At 45.1% G+C, this 22,798-nt stretch overlaps 1 pseudogene; it reads right to left on the bottom strand.

Annotated features, from left to right (window-relative positions):
- The window catches only part of LOC148511778 (protein-glutamine gamma-glutamyltransferase 6-like), a 62,490-nt pseudogene that overhangs the window by 33,931 nt on the left and 5,761 nt on the right, over positions 1-22,798 (bottom strand).

The following is a 22,798-nucleotide window of genomic DNA, read 5'->3' as shown; positions in this document are numbered from 1 at the left end:
GTAGTTATCCGTATGTATTTTTCCCAATCTGGATTTATTACTGTTTGTTACCAAATAGAAAATGCAAAACTATCACTGGTGATGTAGATGTACAATATGCTGTGTTGCTTTAATGTGGATGGCGGAAGTTGCATCACTGCCATCCACTTGTTATTTATGAAGTGCCTCTGTCTGCAGCCATTGTTCAGCATGACTGCAGCTAGTAAAGTCTCACTTCTGCAGCTCTCCAGAGTCCTTTGGTGATTTGCACACAGACCACTTTACAGGTGACACCCAGCTATAGCTTTTGCTACCTTCGGGGCTATGAAAATAGAGAGAGGCCCTATCTACGCTAAACACCCATTTTGCTGGATATTCTCCATACAATAAATAGACCCCTAAGTTTTGCAAACATTGTGCTTATTTGTATGGAGGCATTACATCATTCTAGTATGTAGATGAATTTTGCTTTAATTACCAAATTAGAAATGCACAGAAATATAGTAAGAATAACATATCTCCAGATATTTGCTATTCATTAATAAAGGAAACAAATATTTATAAGTACTGTAGTATCTACTTTTCATATAATGGTTTATTAGTGATGATTGTAAAGGGTATTTCACATGCTTACCAAATGCTGTCGGTGCCTCCTAGACTGTTTCCTTCAGGATCATAAAAAGAATCAATACTAAGGTTTTCATTAGTGTCATGGGCCGAGCTAAAATTAGTGACAATACGAGTGGGGATTCCTAGGCATCTCATTACTAAAATAGAAAAACAGGCAATATTAAAAGAAAGTACATGGATTATACATTATAGTCACTAATGTTGGGAGTTAGACCCCCAATACATAAGCAATCGATTGTGGCAATTCTGCAATTTAGAGATGATTGTGTAAAAAAATCTGCAATGTATGGGCTTCATGGGCTTCACAGATCGCAGGTTTTAACCAAAAACTGATTGGCATTGGTAAATCGGGTTGTCAAACATGTTGGATTTCACGGATCAATTGGGGCTGTAGATTGCTAGTGTATGGAGATGATCAGCAGATTTGCAGACCAGTTCTAGTAAAAGTTAGGGATGTGCGTCGGACCATTTTTGCCGGATTTGGATTTAGTTCTAATTCGTCGTCCAGCTTTTGATTTGGATTTGCCAAACTGCGGTGATTGACTTTGGATTTTAATTTTTTACAAAAATTGACAAAAAAAGCTAATAGCACATCCATGAAACATTGCCACACAGCAGTGGCAGAAATGAAAGGTAATGCAAGATGGAACTGTCCTTGGACACTCCCACCCAGCCAGTGGGGTACGGCCAGCAGAGTCACAGTAGTTGTTTACACAGTGGGCTACGGCGCAAGGAGTCATCACAGTGCACAATCTTATTCACATTACACCGCACATAGGGCCTGATTCAGACCCGCTCGCGAGCGATATGCAGGTCGATGGTGGCCCAGTGCGCATGCGCACGATGGAGCCGGCTCCGTTGTGCGCATGCGCGAGACCCGGATAGCGATGGGCAAACCGTCGCTCCGGGTCTCATACCAAAGGGGGCGTGCTGTCAATGTTGAGTGACAGCACGCCCCCTTTGGTGGGCAGGCCGGGGGCGTGGCTGCCCAGACGGAGGCGTTCCCATGGTCACCCACAGCTATGCGAGCGGCCAGGAGGCTGTTCTGAAAAACCAGAGGGCCGGCCCTGATTCAGAGCGAGCGCTCTGTCAGAGCGTCCGGCTCTGAATCAGGCCCATAGTGCCTCTGATTCATAATAGACCATAAAGCAGTGTCTCTTATTTATGTTACAACACACAGTAGTGCCCCTTTTACACAATGCCCACAGTAGTGCCCCTTTTACACAATGTCCACATTAGTGACCCTTATACACAAAGCCCACAGTAGTAATGCCCCTTATACAATGCCCACTGTAGTAGTGCCCCTTATACAATGCCCACAGCAATAGTGTCCCTTACACAATGCTCCCAACAGTGGTGTCCCTTACACAATGCCCCCCAGTAGTGGTACCACCTATGCAGTGCCCTCAGTAGTAGTGCCCCATATGCAATGCCCCCAGTAGTAATGCCCCCAGTAGTAATGTATCTTGTATTAGTTCCCCCAATAGTAATGCTCCCTGTAGTAATGCCCCCAGTGGTAGTGCCCCTAGTAGTATGCCCCCATTAGCCGTGCCCCCAGTAGTAATGCCCCATTAGTAGTGCTGCCAGTAGTAATGCCTCCATTAGTAGTGCCCCCAGTGGTAATGCCCCCTATAGTAGTACCCCCAGAAGTGTGTCCCTAGTAGTATGCCCCCATTAGAAGTGCCCCGAGTAGTTGTACCCCCATTAGAAGTGTCCCGAGTAGTAGTGCCCCCATTAGTAGCACCCCCATTAGTATGCCCCCAGTAGTATGCCCCCATTAGTTATGCCCCTAGTAGTATGCCCCCATTAGTAGAGCCCCAGTAGTATGCCCTCATTAGTAGTGCCCCTCAGTAGTATGCCCCCATTAGTAGTGCCCCAATTAGTAGTACCCCCAGTAGTGTGTCCCTAGTAGTATGCCCCCAGTAGTATGCCCCCATTAGAAGTGCCCTGAGTAGTTGTCCCAGAGTAGTTGTACCCCCATTAGAAATGCCCCAAGTAGTTGTGCCCCCAGTAGTATGCCCCCATTAGATGTGCCCCGAGTAGTTGTGCCCCAGTAGTATGCCCCCATTAGATGTGCCCCGAGTAGTTGTGCCCCAGTAGTATGCCCCCAGTAGCGCCCCCTTACACACACGCACAAAGGAAAAAAAAACCTTACCTGAATCCCCGCTCCTGCCGTGACCGAAGCCTTCCGCTCTTTTCTGCACTATGGGAGAGACGTCATGGACGTTTCTCCCATCACCCGCAGCGGATGGAGTTGGAAGGCGGAGCTCATGAGTGACCTCCAGCCGGCTCCCTCAGTGCACGCAGCAGCCAATGAGAGTCTGTGTGACTCTCATTGGCTGCTATAAATTGTTACTATAAGATCGTCGGATCCTCTCGTGAGGATCCACCGTCAGGAGGCTGCCGTTCGGCCTCGAAGGGGGATCCAAGTCAGACGGGGAACACCTGAACAGCGTTCGGGTGGACTCGGATTCCCGATGTTCGGAGCGGCTCGGATTTCACCGAATCCGAACCGCTCATCCCTAGTAAAAGTATGGGCCTTTCCAGATATGTGTTTGCTGAAATTGATCTGCAAATCACTGAAAATGATCTGTTATGTATGGGTGCAGATTGCTAGATTGGGAAATCCTAAGATCGTGCAACAAATCTTCAAATTGTTCAATTGTGGTTTCAGATTGCTCATGTATGGGGGCCTATAGAGTTTGACACAAGTGAATTTGTGCTGCTCATCAGGGGCGGAACTATGGGAAACAATGGAGGTGCCTGCCGCCGGGCGCCAGCACTAAAGGGGCACCTCCTCCATTGCCCACAATATATTCACCCCACTTAGGGCTGTAACCTATGGGCCTGATTCAGACGATGTTAGGCCACTGTGCATGTGCATGCCGGAGCCGGCTCCGACGTGCGCATGCGCGAGACCCGGCTAGCGACGGGCGCTCCATCGCTCCAGGTCTCGCACCAAAAGGGGGCGGATGTCGATTATGATTGACAGCTCTCACCGTTTTGGAGGCGTGGCGTGGAGGTGGCTTCACAAACGGAGGCGTTCCCATGCGAACGCCTGCCGTTTGTGGGCGGCCCTACTGTCATCGCCATCTATTAGAGCCAGAAGCTCTCTGGGGCTTGCGGCCACGAGACCCTACCACAAGGGTCTCGTCGCAAGCCCGATGGTCTTGACCATCGCGACCATCATCCTGGCCGCTCGCAATAGCTGTGGGTGGTCACCCACAGCTATGCGAGCGGCCAGGAGGCCTCTCCAAAAAACAAAAATAAGTCCTTGTTCACAGCGAGCACTCTTTCAGAGCGTCTGGCTCTGAATCAGGGCCTATGTACCCAGAGTTTACCATCACGGCTGCCCAATACATGGCACCTTTTCCCGGCACCTGAGAAGCCACCATACACTAGTGGAGAGCTCTGTTTCAGACCATCAGCTGCCTTCTCCGTCTATCTATAGCCTGTCACTACTCATTGGTGTCGCTGCTCCTCAGCAGATTCTTATGTCAGTGTGACATCTTTTCGTGCAAATATTTCCCTTCACATGAGTCTTATTTGCACAGCAAAGCGAATAGGGCGTACAAGCAGCTTCTGCTGATTAAAATGATATGCGTTATGCCTATATTCTGTGTACAACTGCAGGTGTATCTGCTTGTGAAACGCTACATTACAATGTCAGCGGTTGTGACGGGGGGCACCAAACTTGCCTCCGGGCGTCTGGGATGAATTTATGCCACTGTTGCTCATGTGTTGCAGTGCACATATCTTGTGATAGTACTTCAACCTCACATATATGACCCCTTATGCTTTGAGAGGCAAATGAGGGCATTCACATGTAACTGCAGTACAGTCAGGGCATGTAGACATGATTTAAGAATGCCCTCCTTGCAATGTGTCTTATTTTGGGTGACACACTTTCAAAATAGGTCCCTTTCTAAGTGTAAATTCTTCATCTACAGAACACCACTGCAGTTTTGGAATTGAGGAATACTGACTGTGCTCTGGACACTTCTACAGTATACTTTAGATTGAAGTTGCATGTATCTAAAGTAGGGGTGAGCGGGTTCGGATTTCTTAAATCCGAACCCCCCCGAGCCCCCCCGATCCAAAGCCGATGCGAGTTAGGCTCGACTTTTCCCGCCTGACTCGGATCTGAAATCGAGGCAAAACGTCATCATCCCGCCTTCCGGGTCTCACTGCCGCAATCAGCTCCGATCGGGGAGCTGAACAGCGCAGCAGCATGGCAGCCGCCCGGCTCTTCACCAGCCTGACCCCACCTAACCTCAGCTCCTGCGCGACCTCCTCTTCCTGGAGTCTGAACCCCGGCTGAAGCGCTGCCGCTATCGGAGCGGGCAGCTGCAATGTGCACAAAAATATGGCCGACGGGGGAGCTGCTGCGCATGCTCACTAGCAGCAACTCCTCCCATAAGCCTTTGCGGAGCCCGGGGCTGTCAGTCAATACTGACGGCCCCGCCTCCAGCCCCTCCGTGGCCTGCCTCCAGCCTCATGGGACACAGGCAGCAGACGTAACTACTAGACAACAACAGCAGACGAGGAGGCTGGGTGGCAAATAATTGAAAATAATATTCATTTATATAAAGTAGATCTACAATATTCTGGATCATTTAGATGATATATATATATATATATACACAGGGCCGTAGCTAGGGTAGTGCGGCCGGTGCCATCGCACAGGGCATCACAGATCAGGGGGCGCTGTTTGGGCCTATATCTATCTATCTATTTATCTATCTATATATATATAAATATATGAAAAGTAATATAAATATATATATCACTATATAGATTGATATATATCTATATAGTTAGTTATATTTATGAAAAATAATATATATCACATCTCATATATGTAACATATAAATATATCTGATGTTTATTTTCATATATACTTGTATATAAATATGTATATAATATATAAAACATCCTACAAACTCGGCACTCACTTGTTTGTATGATATTTTTTATGTAGATGGTGTGGTCACATGCCAAGGGCACCCCAGATGGTTGAGTGCCGTAGATTAAGCCTGTCGTTTATATATATATATATATATATATATACTATACCAATAGACCGGCACTCCACCAACTGAGTGAACAAGACCCGGGTGCCCTCCGTACATGAAGGTTATATAGTAAAGAAAACAGCGGCACTCTGGGATTTGTAGCAATTAAATAAGTGTATTAATAATGTCCAACGTTTCGGGACCGTAACACCCCTTTGTCAAGGTATACATAAAAGAACAATAAACATGCTTACCTTAAATACGTGAAGAAGCCCGCGAATAATGTGCATACAGACATCCGACCACCAGGGCGCACAGCGATGACGTCACGGCCGTTGAGGTTCCCTGGTAACAGTAACCTGGGAAGCCTAGCTATGCCAGACGCATCTCGCTGGGCGGAGAGAAAAGACATGAACAAACGTGTAAATGTAACTTAAAAAAGAAGCAAATATAGCCAACACAAATGAAGGAGAAGAAAGAAAGTTTAAATTTACAAGGTGACGCAGCCCTCCGTCCCGGCAGGAGGATCCATCAGGCTACAAAGGAATGAACATTCTAAAAGGAGAAACCCACAGTTTCACAGATGACGATGCTACCAGATTATTATTTACCGAGCAATTGGCTTATACAGATATACAACATGGAAGTGAGGATGCATATCATCAATTATTAAAGCTGAAACGTAAAGAAATAGACTTCTTGCTACACGGCATATCCCTTTCCGATTACCATCGAGAGAAGATGATACCCAGGGGTTTCAGGGTTAGGAACGTTCCAACAATCGGACGTTTCAATCCCGACTTCTGTAAGAAATGGGTCAGGATTTTAAATAAATGCAGCATGGACCTGCTACTCCTGGTGATAGAGGAAGTGGGCCGTGAATTGAAACACACCAGAGACAAAATCTCTAAGTTTGAAGCTGTCCAGGTGCCATTATTACAATTGGACACCTCACAGGATTGGATACATAAAATTAAAATGCAGAGTGAATCTTACAAACGGGATCTTATTAAATTTAAACGTAACAAATACACCATAGTGAAAGAGGATTATGATTCAAATAGAGTATACCGATGGCTCATGGGAGGGGAGCCAGGCCAACAGCACCCATATAACTATAGAGCCAAACATAGTTGGAGGAAACGCAGAGAAATGTCGTCCAGAAATTTGGCATCTAGTAACAGCGACAGTGAATTTGCCTTTTATGAATCGGAGGATTTACAAAGCACCCCAGTGGCCCCTTTAGGAGAATCTTCAACGATTCCAAAAAGCACAAAAGGCAGAGGCCGACCACCCGCAGGGGGGGCCAGAACACGAGGATCCAAAGATCTGGATCCCAAGAAGAAAGTTTAATATTAAATCTTTCTTCCAGACAACTTACAGATCCTGAGGTGCGGGTACTCAACAAGGGGTTATCGTACGTTCCCACCAACAATTTTGATACTCTAACTTGGAAGATTGATCTATACAAATTTGCCCGGCAATTAAGACGGCAGGAATTTTTCCAGTCTAAGGTCAATTCCACTATACCATCGGTCCATCAAAAATGTATTAATTCTAAATCCAGGTCCCAATTTGATCCGCCATCATCCAACGCTTCAATTAAATCCTTCCTGAGACTGTTAGATGATTCGGTGATTAAATATACATCTGCTTGCCCTAACACCCATTACAATCTGGATAAGTCCGAATGGGCAGCACTTAAAAAGCTAGGGTCCTACAGAGATATCATCATCCGCCCTGCTGACAAGGGGGGCGGAATTGTCATTATGGACCTTGTTCAGTATAGAGATGAAATTCTTCGTCAGCTGGCAGACCCCATGACGTATCGGAGTCTCGATTCGGATCCAACAATGGCATACAAGAAGGAACTAGATGACCTACTTGCAGAAGCTCATAACGAGGGCCTTATTTCGCCTGATCTTCACAGTGCACTTAGACAAGATTTTCCTGTAGTACCCATTTTATTTACAGTACCTAAGATTCACATAAATCTACAAAACCCTCCAAGCAGGCCCATCATATCGGCCAGAAATTCAATTTTCCAACCTGTGTCACAGTTCCTGGACAGCATTCTTCAGCCTTTGGTCACCAAACAATGCAACTTCATCAAAGACACTACTAGCTTTCTCAACCTGTTGGAGACCATTGAAAGTATCCCTACGGGTACATTTTTATGTGTTATGGACGTATGCAGTCTCTACACCTGCATTCCCCACAAGGATGGGTGGAGGCCACCAGACGATTTTTGATGAAGGAGAACGTGTCCGATATTGATGTGGACCTTTTCATCCGACTCCTTGAGCTTACGTTGGTCCGTAACTATTTCCTATTTGACGGCAAATACTATTTACAACTCAACGGTTGCGCGATGGGAAGTAATGTTTCTCCATCATTTGAGAACATCTACATGTCCGAGGAAGAACGCAAGATGTTTTTTCAAGATCCTAGTATTTCTACCAACATTTTGGTCTGCGCTCGTTATATAGACGACGTGTTCATGTGTTGGACGGGGGGAGAAACCAAATTCTTACAGCTGATGGAGTGGATCAATTCCAGGGACTCGCCAGTCAGATTGACCTTTCAAACCAGCACCACCGGATTGAACTACTTGGATGTACAACTTACTGTCAGGGACAACAGGATAATAACAAACGTCTATTCAAAACCAACAGATAAGGATACTCTATTACGGGCCAGCAGCCATCATCCACGCCCATTAAAAAATGGACTTCCTAAATCCCAGATGATACGAGTGGCCCGTATCACTAATGACCCCACATGTTTAGGGGCTGAGCTAGATAAGGTTATCCTCAAATTTGCCAATCGTGGGTATGAGGTCAATCAACTGATTAAAACAACAAATGAAGTGATGACTATACTAAGAGGTTATCTATTGACACCTACCATTAGAAACAATGATGCTATCATCCCCTGGGTCAGTAGACACAACACCACCAGCGCGATTTTACCCCGTGCATCCCGAGCCTTATGGCCCATCATTGCTTCCGACAAATAACTGCACTGTTTCAAGAACAAGCGCCCCATGCCGTGTTTCACTCAGGGCCGGAACATCAAAGATATTATTGTACATATGGACATTACCGACTTTTCTCCCGACCAAATTCCTAGGTCCACCTTTTTGACCAGACAACCTGGCTGCTATAAGTGTCTTCATTGCACTACATGTAAGCACATGGAAACGGGTCCCACTTTTAAACATCCTCACAATGACCGCCTATTTAGGATTAGACATGTTATTTCCTGTACCTCATCATTTATAGTATATATGATCCTTTGTCCGTGCAAAAAGTATTATGTGGGCAAAACCACCAGAACGATGAGGGAGAGGATGGCCCTCCACCGCTCTGCAATTAAGGCAGCCATATCTGGCAAACCATCTGAGCAACCAGTGGCGCGCCATTTCGCTGAAGCAAAGCATCCCCTTTCAAGTTTGAGACACATGGCCATTGACCATATACCCAAATCTCTTAGAGGTGGAGATAGGGCCAAAAAACTCTTGCAAATAGAAGCGAGATGGATCTTCAGTTTGGGAACTATGAGTCCCAATGGCTGAATGAGAAATTTGCTTGGAATGTTTTTTGTTAATTTATATCTTGGTCCGTGTGTTCAATTCCTGATACTATTACGTGGTTTAGGTGTATATCATTTTATTTCTCTACTGATACGCATAACATATATTAATGTTTATAAATCTTTATCTTAATTCAATTCACTGAATTGAAGCCTATATAATGTTTGGTAAAAAGAGCATTCATTTCCAGCGCATATGCGGAGTTGAACCTGTTATGACAAGTTGGATTATTTTGTTTATTACAGCTGGTTTGAGATGGCAGTTATCTCTAAGCATCACCATCTCTGTTGATTAAGTTACAATTTTGCCAATTCAATTGATTTAAGCCACTATCTTTTAGTATATTTTCTTTTCTTTATCCTCTGATTCTGACTTTCTTTCTTCTCCTTCATTTGTGTTGGCTATATTTGCTTCTTTTTTAAGTTACATTTACACGTTTGTTCATGTCTTTTCTCTCCCCCCAGCGAGATGCGTCTGGCATAACTAGGCTTCCCAGGTTACTGTTACCAGGGAACCTCGGCGGCCGTGACGTCATCGCTGTGCGCCCTGGTGGTCGGATGTCTGTATGCACATTATTCGCGGGCTTCTTCACGTATTTAAGGTAAGCATGTTTATTGTTCTTTTATGTATACCTTGACAAAGGGGTGTTACGGCCCCGAAACGTTGGACATTATTAATACACTTATTTAATTGCTACAAATCCCAGAGTGCCGCTGTTTTCTTTACTATATAACCTTCATGTACGGAGGGCACCCGGGTCTTGTTCACTCAGTTGGTGGAGTGCCGGTCTATTGGTATAGTATATATATATATATATATATATATATATATATATAAACGACAGGCTTAATCTACGGCACTCAACCATCTGGGGTGCCCTTGGCATGTGACCACACCATCTACATAAAAAATATCATACAAACAAGTGAGTGCCGAGTTTGTAGGATGTTTTATATATTATATACATATTTATATACAAGTATATATGAAAATAAACATCAGATAAACATCTTCACGTATTTAAGGTAAGCATGTTTATTGTTCTTTTATGTATACCTTGACAAAGGGGTGTTACGGCCCCGAAACGTTGGACATTATCAACACACTTATTTAACTGTTACAAATCCCGGAGTGCCGCTGTTTTCTTTACTATATTATATATATATATATATATATATATATATTTACTTTATATACACATACTTGCTTCCAAGAAGAGAGCATCCTGCCCTCTCACCAGACTCCGCCCCTCAAAAGACCACACCCCTTAACAGACCCCACCCTCATTAGGGCTGCGTCCAGAAATTTCCCAGGCTGGTTTTCAGACCCAATCCGCCCCTGGCGTGTTGTGTGTGTGTGTGAGACGCTGCGGCGCCCCGCAGTCACTTACCGAGGGAGTCTCTCAGCACGGCTGTCCTCACCTCGTCAGTCGACATCTCCTCTCCGGGCCCGGCATCCTGCTCACTGGCTGCAGAGTGCAGACAGACACACTGGTCCGTTGGCCGGCCGGCCGCCGCTAGCACTGCAGCAGCAGCCAATAGCTGCGCTGCCAGTGCCCATCCACGTCGTCATCTTCCGCCACCCGCCAGAGACTGCGCGGGATGCTGTGGGACGTCACTCCCGGCCCGCCCAACCCAGTCTTGTAGGAGGGACTGGCTGGTGGTGGTAGGGTGGGTGTGTCCAAAGCAAAGCGCAGCTTGGTGGGTGGGCAGCCTAGCACACTGCCAGACAGAAAATCAGGGAGAAAATCGGCGCGCCTCCTGTAGGTGGCACCCTCGTGCGGCCGCTCAGGCGGAACATGCCTGGAGCCGGCCCTGGATTGGGGGATTACAATAGACAAACACAAAAGTCATGTACTTCTCATTAAATAGTAGATATGGCTCACATTTAAACAATGTTTTGCAATTATTTGCTTTCAGGACAAATGAAGCAATAGTCTGGGATTAGTAATGGCACTACTGCTTTACAGCCCTAATGGCGCACATCCAATAGGCGCTATTAATGAGCGGTTGCGTGATTACGACATCGTAATCGTGCAATCGCTCATTAATCGTGAACAAATTGTGCACTATAATGTCACAAACGAACAGCGATGCGCGCTCCCGCTGGTCGTTTCCGACATTAATTATCGCCCGAACATGCCGGTCAATCTGCCAATAACGACAGATTGGCCATGTAGGGGGTTAAGGGTGGGGTGCCTACACTGAACGACCAATCGTTCAGTGTAGGCACTGCAGGGTATGGGGAACAATGGTACTTCTGGCTTCTGATAAAAAAAGTTACTTTCTTGTGTTATGCTCCACTGTGCCAGGGACTGAACTACTTAATAATCTCTGTAAAGTGCTGAGTAATATATGTGGACTATATAAAAAAAACTGTTAATATATAAAATAAATAGTACTGTATGTGCTCTACATTTCTGTCTCAAGTAATCACCCATTGATAATTGAAGAAACAACTAAAAGATATTGCTCCTCCTTATTTTACTGTGAGGGAATCATCCAGAACAAGAAGAAACCTGTAACACTAACTCATCTCCTGAAGTCCAGGTAAGAGGATTCAGATTTATACCTGTGCATAGTACTCCAGCAAACACCCAGCATTGCCCATAATGGACTGGATCAGAATTTGCCCATTGTTACAGGATTTCAACACTTCCTGTCCAGCTTTCTGGGCTAACACCACCAGCGTAATTTCCACTCCAGTTGCCCAAGATCACTCCATTGTCATCGTTACTGTTAATCTTAAAACAAATAAAATATACAGTATTTCTTACATATACTTTTGTTCATTTGATGTGCATTTTTTTTACATAAATTATTTAAATGATCATTGCCTAATGTAAATAAATATAACTAGATGTATTGTGTTCCATCTACTTGTTTAATAAGGCCACACATAACAGTGCAAAGATAGCAGAGGTGGAATTATAACCATCATATGGAGTACTGCAGCTATGTGGCCTATCTGTGAGGGACAATGTTTCTTATCTCCTCCCATCCTGCTCTTGGGTCCATGCACAAGAGCAGAATGGGAGAATGTGCCACTCATTGCATGTGTCATCTCTGTGCATGTGTCACTCAATGTATGTGTCGTGTCTTCAATATTCTGGCTCTGCATGTGACACTCAGTTCATATGCTGCTCCTTCTATGTGCCACTGACTATATGTGCCACTCCTTCCATGTGCCAACTACATATGTGTACCGCTCCTTCCACGTGGCAGCTCCATGCATGTGCTAGTCAGGGCATGTGCCAACTCCATGCATGCTCAGAAGAGCAGAGCAGGAACCCACAGAGGAGATGGAGAAGCATCACCTGGTCTACCCAAAGGTGTTACTGTTAACCAGCGGTACATGCTGACTTACCATTGCACTGCATAGCCTTGACACATGTTTTGGATCATATAATAGAGATAGATCTGATGTTGCTTTACCCAGAATTACTAACAAATAGGTAAGATTTCTTCTTCGAACTAGGAGAAAGAGAAAACTTAGTTACTGTAATACTACAAAGATATTACTATTATGGACTTTTCATTAGGTCTTGTTTGGAGCAAATGACAGAAATGTTGTTACCATATATGTCCTTGATAAAGGACCAGTGTTTGGTCAAAATGTTGACAGCATTACAGGGAGTTTTGAATCAATAACATCAGTATCTGCCCTATTGAAGTCTCACAACAACAATGCACATGTACTATCTAGGGTCTATTTTTGTCAGAGACCAATTAACTTGCCAGTGGGTTTTGGACTCATTACAGTAGTCACTAGAGTTGTTAGAGATCAAGGGCCTGATTCTGAGTAGGATGCAAGTCTAAAAGGGAACGTTTCTCGTGATTACCAGCAGTCTGTGCATGTGCCACACCGTGCGTACACACATTGATGGGTGATACGAGATAGGATGATCCTCTCCATTAGTGGTTTGATCACTCTGTTCATGAAATGGACAAATCTGGGTGGCAACTGGGAGGATAACTTGTGACAAGATCTGTCTCGTGGGAGTGTCATGGGACATGTAGTCAGAGTTCTGTGCTTGCTTGAGGCATGCAGATGGAGAAGGGATGTCTATTGCTGACGGACCTTTTGCCCCTGTAGCACTCTACAGTTGTGGGTGCTGTCTTGAACGTACCTGTCATCTTCTGGACTTTCTAATTCACAGTAGAGAGGCAAGGTGGTCCCCCAATCACAACACAATAATGACACAAATAATAAAATATTATGTTCTTTATTAAGCAGGAACTCTTAGAAAGTCGGGATTCACTTATGCACGAATGAAAGCCTTATTAATTTATGCACAATACAAAGTATCAATATATTATGCAACCATGTAATGTATTTCCTTGAAATATCAATATCAACCATTTTTATGGGTACAACTGTTGAAACTTGAATAGACTAATAGTATAATATGTCCCTATAACAATCCCTAACACCAGGTTAACCCTGGAAGTCCTGCCTGGCCAGGGGTACTTTCAGGGGTACTTTCAATAGAGCATGTGAAGCATTAGTTGAGGGGTACTCAGTGCTCCTTGTGAAAGTGGAATCCTGTAGCTCTGTCTGCTCTATATTGTTAAATCTACTGAAGGTTGAATAGACTGCCCTAATATAACACAGTAAAACCAATATATTTCCTGTCAGCCTCAGTGAGTATAAGCTGCTGTTGACTGCGCTGTTCCACAAGGCACTCTTCTCATTAGACAGTCAGTTATGGCAGAGAAAAGTTACCAGCTCACTAATAGCTAAGAGAATCTGTAGTAATAGTCTCTTTCTATTCTTTATAGGGGCACTTCCAATACATCTGTCTGACTCCGTATAGTACTGTACTTTTACTGGTCTAGCTGGATATACTGCAGACTGATGAGGGTAATGCATCTTCCCTGCCTGAAATATGTATGGCTGAGTGCAAACAGTGATTAAAGTTTATTTGGTGCACACACTGTCTCATCGTTGTCTTTAACTGCTGATTCAGTATCACATCCAGACTGACAGCTCCGGCTGTCAGTCAATATAAGCCGAGCCCCGCTCTGAGTCCCGGCCGCTCTTCTCCTGGATGGGAGAGACTTCATGACGTATGACGTCTCTCCCATCAAATGCTGCGGGGGGAGGCGGCACATGGAGCTCATTAGTGAGCTCCAGCCTGCTCCCTCCGCGGACTCTCATTAGCTGGATGCTATTTCAAACACACAGCTGCCGCTGGTGGATGTGTGTTTATAAACTGTAGGACAGACCGCTATCACTGTGGTCTGCCCTACACTTGTGGGGCCGGGGGACTTGTCCACCCCTTGGCTACTGGTGGCACTGCCGGGCGGCAGCCCCCCTTTGGTCGGCGCCCCTGGTGAGTGCGATCCTGCCAATGGGTAGATAGGCCCCTGCCGCCGTTCCGCCTCTGGCTCAACCCTACCTGGGGAGTCACGCCTCCGGGTACTGCCTGCTTCCACTGCAGGGCATGACAGGGAGGTCGGTCCTTAGTCTCTGCTCCACCCATCCAGTGCCTTCAGCTCCACACCATTCAGGGCCTCATTCAGAGGTGGTCGGAGGATGCAAGCAGTCGCTCAGAAACTGGGCGGCCACTTGCATCCTGACCGCCCGCCTCTGTTGCAGTCGTTAGGCTGTGGGTTAACACCCACAGCTCTAACGACCGCTCAGGTGATGGTCACGATGGTCAGAGACCATCGTGACCATCGGGGCTTACGACGAGACCCTAGGGTAGGGTCTCACTTGTCATAAGCCCCGGAGAGCTTCTGGCTCTGTCAGAGCCGGAAGCTCTCCACTGACATCACTAGTGATGTCAGTGGGGCCTCCCCCAAACGGCAAGCATTCCCATAGGAACGCCTCTGTTTGGGCTGCCACCCCCCCGGCCCGCCTTCCAAACGGGGCGAGCTGTCAATCAACATCGACAGCTCACCCCCTTTGGAAAGAGACCCGCTACGACCAGCGCTGTCAGTCGTAGCGGGTCTCACACATGCGCACAAGGGAGCCGGCTCCCTCGTGCGCATGCGCACTGGCAAAACATCGAGGCGGCCGTGCGGTCGTAGACCGTACGGCCGCCTCTGAATAAGGTCCACAGTGTCCAGCACTATGATGCAGCCCCTGTCAAGTGGTATCCTGGCAGCACGGTCCGGCTCCTTCAGAGGCACCTCACCAACTGTCTCCCAATGGCCAGTGAGTCCCCTCTTAACCTCTCCTGTTGGGGCCCCGGATGTTCAACTGCTGCGAGCCCCTAATAACTGGTGCATGGGATCCAGTCTCTCTAACCGCGCACCAGTTCCTGAAGCCGGCTACAGTTCTCCACATTGGCACCAGTGTTATACACATACTTGCCGACATGCCTGCATACAGTGGGGGGCGTGGCCGGGCAATGGCTCCGTATTGGGGACGGGGCCACACGATGGCCCCACCCCCTCCTCACAATGCCAAAAATAGCCCCCCCTGCTGCGAGGGTTTCTAGTAGGTAGTTGAGGGGACAGGCGGCAGCCGGGAGGCTTGCCTGCCTTTCCAGGGGGTCGGGAGCGGCACCCGATATTCGGGAGGCTCCCAACCAAATCGGGAGGGTAGATAAGCCTGGTTATACATGAAATATATACATATATGGGGTGACTGTCAGACTCCTTAAATCGCCGCCCCTATGTAGGACATCAAGCACTCCCCTAAACAGTACTTTGGTGGGGTATCCCACACCCACTATGGGTTCGGTGTACATGTCAATACTAATGATGACAGTTGCAGTTGTAGATTGAAAGATAGTGGGTGCACCACCTCATTCGCACCGCAGGGGCATACAGTAAGTTCATAGGAGACGCATGGTGTCAAATTAGTGGTTGGTGCCCCCAACATACACACACCCATGCACGCATTCATTACCAACACCCCAGCAGCACCTAGACACTCCCCTCATTCACCGAAGACTCTGCTCCTTCCTCATTTACCAATGTCACCACAGAAGAACCCAATCATCCTCCCACATTCACCACCAACACCCATCCCAAACACACCTCTCCTCATTCACTACTAACACCCCTACAGCACCCACCCTCATACTCAACCAGCACCCCTGCATCACCCACCCTCATACTCTAAGATCATCCCTGCAGCACTCAGATAATTCCCCTTCATTGACAGCCAACACCCGAGCAGCACCCACCCCCATATACTAATATCTCTGCAGCACCCAGACACCCCCCTTTATTCACTACCAACAACCCAGCAACACCCAGACACCCCCTTTATTCACTGTCAACATCCCAGAAGCACTCAGACACCCCCCTCGACAACACTCCTCACACTACAAACACCCAGACACCCCACTTATACACTACCAATACCCAGACAATGGAGGAGGTTGGGGGACCCCATTCAGGGCAGGCCTCCATTGTCTCTAGTAGTTCTGCCACTGGCGGTGCGACTATACAAATGGAGATGGAAGAATACTCGCATACACGGAAGGACACTCACATTAGTATAAGGCTTTGCGTCCAACTCAGAATCAGGCCTTAAGTGTACACATTTACAGGCAATATATACCCTCACCCTCTTTAAGCCAAAGTAATAACTGCGTAGTTTTACAGAAAAAAAACACACAAAAACACACAATTCTACACTGACTAATGCACGTTGGCCGTCCAGGTGAAAATTAAACTTTATGATATCACTTTAGTTTTGGGTACGGGTTGGGTATGTTTTCTCAACATTCATCCACTTGCCTAATGCCTAATATGCATGAGCCTACATAGAAACCAATGAGGGATGCTTTTGTGATAAAAAATGACCACCAAGGATGCTTAATTTTTGAGTTTTTAGGGAGGATTTCCTGCAAAATTACTTATGGGACAACTTTGTAACCTTTGAAGCAAGGGCCTTCTGGCAACTTTCAGCCTGTAGGGTAGACACTAATATGTTCTACCAGTGCATTGCAATGGAAAACTGGGCGTGGCAAAAATCACTGTAGGCGAGGTTTGTCTCATTTGAATGTAGGCTTAAATAGCCAAGTAAATAAATGAAAAATTGTTATGTCAAAGGGCTATAAACAAATACAACATTTACCAGACCCATCTGATAAAAGCAGTGACCCCTACAGAATAAACAAAGCACTCGAGTGACCGATGTACAATACAGGGACCATTCTAGTGACCATAATAAATTATAAAAAGTTTGATTAATAAACTGCAAAACAAAATTATAATAATACTGATGTGGCATAAAACAATATATATATTCTTCAACATATTCACCAACAATTTGAAATCAAAATAGTGATCACCTTATATTGTTAAAATAAATAATGAATTATCATTCTCAAAGAATTTTACAAGTGTAATAAATTCAGACTCCAGATCTGCTTTTCCTCTTCTCATTTAAAAATTAAATCTGTCAGCACCTCAGCATACCATCCCTAAACTGATGGCTTATTGGAAAGATTTAATCATACCCTAAAATCCTTGTTGGAGAAGTTTTTTATGACAAAGGAAAGGTGGTATGAGCTTCTCACCTACATGTTATTTGCAGTCCGGGACGTACCCCAGGCTTTGCCCCCTTTGAGTTTCTTTATGGGTGGAAGCCGCAATCTGTTCTCACCCTTCTTTGAGAAGCGTTGGAAGAACAGTCAATACAGGGGGAGAGCCTCATTCAATATGTCATCCAGATGTGTAACTGTATGGACCAGATGGGTCAACTCACCCAGGAAAATTTGGTAAATGCCCAGGAGGCCCAAAAACATATCTATAATTGCAATGTCTGAGCTATTGTTTTTGTACTAGGTTACAAAGTCCTTTTGTTATTGCCTAACCATGGAAGCAAGTTTTTAGCAAAGTGGCAAGGGCCATTTAAAGTAATCAGGAGGGTAGGAGAGATAAACTATAAGATTGCCCAACCTAACTCCCGTAGAGATAGACAGATCTACCATGTCAATCTGTTGAAGGCATGGAAGGAACAGGAGGTTTTCTTTGTGCATGCTTGTAGTGGCCATAATTATGTTGGTCGACATGTTCCCCAATCAGATGGTGCCCCTTACCCTCTGGACTGTGGAGGTGGGCAAAATGAAGACCCCCTTGGGTGAGACTGTTAGAGAGTTCTCAGAAATATTTCTGATAAGCCAGAGAAAACCAACCTAGCCCTGCACAACATCGTAACTCCACCAAGGTATGGTAGTGCACCTAAGGCTCTATAGGCTCCCAAAGGGGAAATGAGAGCAGGTAATCAAGAATGTGCAAGAAATTTTTAAATTACGGGAAACTGAGGAGTCATCTAGCGACTTGCGTAGCACCATTGTGCTGGTTCTAAAATCAGATGGGTCCACAAGATTTTGCGTGCACTACCACAAAGTCATTGCCATATCAAAATTTGATACCTACCCAATACCAAGGATCGACGAGCTGCTTGACAAGGTAGGTTCACCCAGGTATATCTCTACCCTTTATCTTATGAAGGGGTACTGGCAGGTAGGACTGATAGAGGAAGTTAAGAGTGAAACAGCCCTTTCCTTTCCATTAGGGATCCATCAGTTTAAAGCAGTGCCTTTTGGCCTGCATGGTGCTCAGCCTCTTTTCAGAGGTATATGGACCAGGTGCTCCATCCTCACCAGAATTATGCTGTGGCATACCTGGACGATATTGTCATATATAGTCAGTTTTGGAATGCCTACCTGTACATCAACAGACTGAGGGCTGTTCTTCTGTCCTTACGAGAGGCTAGTTTATCTGCCAATTTTAAAAAATATGCTCTAGAAAAGAATGAAACCATTCCGTTTTCATGCTGATGAAGTATGCAGTGGACATGGATGTCACACTACTGGCAGAGGAGGTAGCCTGCTATTAAAAATGTAAACCCTTTTACTTGGAGGGATTGTGGACGAGTGGGGCTAAAAAAAAGTTGCTTGGCCCCAACTCTAGTGCTCTTCTCTGTTGCAAGTCTTCCAGATTAAACATCACTATTAAGACACAATTACAACTGTTTCAAAATACCATGCCTGGAAAACATTAATATTAATTATACTAGACTGAGCTGTAGCCATAAAATGAAAAAAAAATTATATATAATATGTTAGTATTACTTGCTCTATGTGTTTATATGTAGACAGTGCCAAGTTGATATGTGTTACTAGTGAATACTATACTCTGTTGTTATGTTTGATTATAGTCACCTGTCCCAAGTTCCAGCCGCTTTCATCAATGGAATCCGCATTTCCATAATAAATAATGGTACTGTCACTTAGAACATATTCATCCCTCTCTGATTCATCAGCCTGGTAAACGTCATCTTCTGAAAAGACAGGTTCCTTATTTTACTGGAGCTGATATTATTTATATGAATTTTGAGGTATTGCTAATCATATAGTAATTGACGTCAGTAAATACATAAATACACAGTATCAACATATCCCAGACTTTTTTCGTTATTAGTGAATTCCAGCTGGGTGGAACTGGAAAGAGCAGCAATGGATAAGGCGGGGGTACAGCTGAACAAAGCGGGGGGTGCAGCTGAGCAGAGCGGTGGCTTTACAAGTGCCTTTACTAGTTCTATATAATGTACATACAAAGAGCCCCAATGCATCACTGCCTGTCATATTGAGATATTACATATACAGTAACACAGGTCTGCTAAAAATGAATAACCAGAGAAGAGCTGATTATCGTCAGCTCGGAGGTGATGGAGGATTTTGGCAAATGCAGGTGGGAAGGGACATCATGCTGCTTTATACTGTTTAATCGGATTACAATGCATGTGTACCCTCCCCCGCTAATCACGCCTGTGGCAAATCAACATACAAATCTTTTATTATTAATTCAAAAGAAAAGCTGTAAATAGACATTATAAGGTATAGCACTGAGATCATGGGCCCTGACCTAGGCCCTATCTATGTGGCATTTGTATGTTCTCCCCATGTTTGCATGGATTTTCGGTGCTTTGGAGTCTTTCTACAGTCCAAATAAATACTGATCAACTAATTGACTGTTGACTAATTATTTATTATGTACCCTAGTGTGTGTGCTTGTGTGTTAGGGAGATTAGACTGAAAGCTACAAAAGGAAAGGAACTGAAGTCAATGAGAAATAGTCTTTGTACAGCACTGGGTAATTGGTGGTGCTATATAAATACTGTAAGTGATAATGATAAAATTAAATACATTTTACTTGGTTATTATTTTTGAAAATATTAACAGATTTTTATTGTTCAAAAGGACAAATAAACATGCTAATGGCCATATGATTATGTTCTGAGCGCCATATTGTTTTTTTTAACAACTTCTGAAATCATCAGACTGTACACAGCGTAGCCAATCAGATCACTGCAAATCACAGAGCAGCTCAGAGTAACTCTGTGAGTGTTGGTATTTTGGCCCTCATTCAGAGCTGTACGCTCTGAGCAGAGCGCACGCTCTGAATGAGGGCCGGCCTCCATGAAAATGGAGCGTCCTTCTGGATGCTCGTATAGCTGTGGGTCACCACCCACAGGCTATACGAGCGTGCATTTTGATGGCCGCGATGGACGAGACCATCGCGACCATCGAAATTGCGAGCCGGAGCCTGCGGTTGAGGTTTTCAACCGCAAGCTCCGGAGTGATTTTGGCTCTATCAGAGCCAAAATCACTCCCACTGACATCACTAGTGATGTCAGTGGGCCGGCTTTTGACGGGAGGCGTTCCCGTGGGAACGCCCCCGTCAGGGAGGCACGCCCCCGGCACGCCTACCAAAGGGGGCGTGCTGTCAATCAACATTGACAGCACGCCCCCTTTGATCGGACACAACGAGCGAAGGACTTTCCTTCGCTCGTCGCGTCTGGCGCATGCGCACGACGGAGCTCCCTCCGTCGTGCGCATGCTCAGTCCAGAACATCGACCCACTTGCGAGCGGACAGCCGCTCGCGAGTGGGTCTGAATCAGGCCCTTTGTTTGGATTGCAATCGGGCATTTGCACATAGGATTTGTGGGCTATGCTGAGCTGTGCGCATAAAGAGGTCTGTCTGATTTCAGACATATGTCTATCACCAATGTTTGGTTTGGTGCATATGGCAATGATAAAGGTGATGGCTATGAAATCAAGCATACTGACAGGGGTGATGTGGTCGCACGGATACGTATAACTTAGCATGTAGGTAAATATCCCCTTTTTCTCTGTGTGAGTAATACGGGTGCAACTCCTGTATGTGCACTGCAAAATTCTCTGTTGCTCCCAGTGGGCATCAACGTCTTCACTCTTAAGAAACTAGGAGAACAGATTGGTATGCGGAGAGGCAGGCTAATCTAAAGAGGCTCACAGTGTAAAGGGTAATTATTCTCATATCTAATCCCACCTCCTACCACTTTACTACTATCATTAAATGAAATGAGATTTTCCATTTCTCCTAAATACTGCTCAGTTTAGCCACATTTATAGAATAAAGGAATCATGAGTGTCATGGAACATCTGAACTGTCTTTAGTCTATACAGTAAATTGCCTTTGGATTGTTGAGAACTTGAAATTCACATTTCTACCAGTGTAACTTTTAAGAAAATTATGTGCCCTGGGAACTATGGCTTAGATTTAGTACATGAGGTGCCAGCTTATGAAATTTATGGTGTCTATATTAAGATTGTCTATATTTTCAATGGTGACATAACATACAACTGAAGCTCCCTGGCTAGGATGATAACTGTCACTGGGGGAGAAGCATGTGCTTTATTTTCCGATTTACTTTGTGGACAGTTTTTGCTGTTTATTAAGCAAGGATATTGCTGTATGTCCTGAACAAAATTAAAATTTTAAAAAATATGTGAAATAGTTACTCATAGTTTATCCATGGTCATTGTATTCTGCACCAACTATGATTTACAATTGCACTGTTCTGATATCTTCATTACTTGTTGGGTCAATATATTTCCCCAATATCAGTTAGAGCTAGGTGATATAGTTCTTCTCTCCCATAGAAATTGTTATTATAATCCATCACTGTGTCAGTAGGAACTTTTATTCATGTTACTTTGCTTTTACGGTAAGGAAGCTGTTTAGGTCTACTCCATAATATCACAGAAAACTATTTATGCCTAGAAAGACTTGGGGGCCTATTCATCATCACTTAATTTTTACAAAAACAGGTAAAAATTTACATTTTCACCTGCAATTGTAAAAATTAAGTTATGGGGCCATTCATCGAAAAGGTAATGCAGGAGATATCACACATATCTCCTACTTACCCTCCTTATGCAGAATTATTCGCTGTCCCCATACACTTGTATGGGGACAGAATTCATCAAGCTCCGAAAATACAATCTTTTCGGAGTTTGAGTGCTAGGGCATTCGCCATCTTCAGATGGCATTTGCTACCGCTTCTATGGAAAGGAGGTCCGGGTTTCGAAGAGGGATCCTTTTGGATCACTCCACCCGTGTCCGGCTCCTTCCGCTGGATGTCGGGGCTCATGTGCGCGCATGCGTGACCTGTATGCGTAAGATTCACTGCTCCGAAAAGGAGCAGTGTAGCCGATCGCGGGGACAGCTGATTTCACATCAGCTGTCACTGCGCCAGAGCAATGATGAATTGCTTCGGATTCCACGGCGAGTTAGAATGTTAATTATCGGAGTCCGTTCGGACCCCGATAATTAACATCAT

The sequence above is a fragment of the Taudactylus pleione genome, unplaced genomic scaffold (assembly GCF_031769625.1).
Source record: "Taudactylus pleione unplaced genomic scaffold, aTauple2 ptg000290l, whole genome shotgun sequence".
In the NCBI taxonomy this organism is placed as follows: domain Eukaryota; kingdom Metazoa; phylum Chordata; class Amphibia; order Anura; family Myobatrachidae; genus Taudactylus; species Taudactylus pleione.
Note: the sequence above shows the minus strand (reverse complement) of the source record. Positions and strands in the feature narration are given on the sequence as shown.